At 42.4% G+C, this 1,049-nt stretch overlaps 1 non-coding gene across 1 annotated transcript; it reads left to right on the forward strand.

Moving 5' to 3' along the window:
• Positions 1-270: 270 nt before the first annotated feature.
• On the forward strand, positions 271-377 carry LOC148581520 (small nucleolar RNA R71). The gene has a single exon (XR_015899194.1). It is a non-coding gene; the product is annotated as a small nucleolar RNA R71 (small nucleolar RNA).
• Positions 378-1,049: the final 672 nt, after the last annotated feature.

Below are 1,049 nucleotides of genomic sequence, written 5' to 3' on the forward strand. Positions count from 1 at the left end.
ATTCAACTGCATCTGCTTCAGTAGGTTGGTCATTTCACATATACTCTGGGTGAGAGCAGTAGTTTCTTTGCTAGTGGAAATCTCTGCAACAGCTTTGGGATTGCGCCTCTGTCTGTGGTTCCTAGTGGACTTAGCTAAGTCGCTGATCAGCTGCCATGCTTCATCTGCAGTTTTGTACTTTTTCAGAGAACCATTACTGGTACCTTCCAGTGTAGTCTTATCCTGGGGGTTCATGCCTTGAGTGAAGTAGCTGATCAATACTAGTTTACCAATCATGTGATGGGGACATGCGCCCAAGAGATTGTTGAAGCGCTCCCAATATTCATAGAGAGTCTCTGATTCACCTTGAACAATGCAGGAGATCTCTTTTTCAGTCTATCTATGACTTCAGTTGGGAAGTATTTTTCCAAAAATTCTCTCCTGAGTGTATCCCAGTTGGTAACAGTTACTTTAGGTTGGGAGTAGTACCACTCCCTTGCCTTTCCCTCAAGAGAAAATGGGAAAGCGGTTAACAGAATGGAAGTTTCATCTGCACCATGATGCCTAACAGTAGAACAGGCTGTTTGGAAATTCCTAAGGTGCTTGATAGGCTCTTGAGCAGGTAAGCCATGAAACTTGGGCATCAAGTTTATCAGTGCGGTTTTTAGTTCAAAATCTGCAGCTGCAGTCGGGTGATGCACTTGATACGGCTGCAGTGTAAAATCTGGGGTTCCTGCCTCTTGGAGAGTAATCCTCCTAGGTGTTGTCATGTTTTCTGCACGTAAATCAACTGGATCAGTAGTAAATGAGCTTGTCTCACTCTCAGATGGCGGTTCAGATTCGCCCTCAGATGAGACTGGTAAATTGATAATAACCACTTCACCACCCTCGAAGGCTAACCGACGTCGAGTTCGTCTAATAGTGAAAGAGTTCTTTCAATTTCAGGATCAAATGGGACTAAACTTGGATCAGGCAATGAACGCGTCATTCAATGAGAAAGACATGTAGCTCATGGTAACAGAAATAAAAATAAAATATGCAAATAAAAATAAAATATATACACTAATTAA

This window comes from Arachis ipaensis, chromosome B10 (assembly GCF_059453495.1).
Source record: "Arachis ipaensis isolate K30076 ecotype BB chromosome B10, ASM5945349v1, whole genome shotgun sequence".
NCBI classification, from domain to species: Eukaryota; Viridiplantae; Streptophyta; class Magnoliopsida; order Fabales; family Fabaceae; genus Arachis; species Arachis ipaensis.